Here is a 409-nt window from a genome sequence, read left to right as displayed (position 1 = left end):
CCCAGACCCTCGTACCCTACAATCTGCACCCCCCGTACCCTACAATCTGCACCCCCACCAGACCCTCATTGTACACGTGTAGCGCAGTTTACGCCATGAGGAAACGCGGCTGTGCGTCCAATCCGGCTGTAAGCAGGTCAGCAGGCTGGGCGGGGGAGGGCACTTACCGTCTCACCAATGAGGGGAAGAGCGCCGTGACCCCGCACAGAAATGCCCTGGACAGCGCCGTCTCATTCACCGCCTGAAAGAAACAACTCCGGGGTTAAAGGGGAACTCCACTCAGACACTGCCGGCTCCTCCAATCCATAAACCCACCATGGGGACAAGGTCGCTGCTCCGGATAGATGGCATCATACATGACACCCCCCCTCCCCCAGGGGTCAGTCCTACTATGTGCTCTACCCTCAGG

This window comes from Nanorana parkeri, unplaced genomic scaffold (assembly GCF_000935625.1).
Source record: "Nanorana parkeri isolate BGI_ZX_2015 unplaced genomic scaffold, ASM93562v1 scaffold3197, whole genome shotgun sequence".
In the NCBI taxonomy this organism is placed as follows: domain Eukaryota; kingdom Metazoa; phylum Chordata; class Amphibia; order Anura; family Dicroglossidae; genus Nanorana; species Nanorana parkeri.
This window is presented reverse-complemented; position numbering follows the sequence as displayed.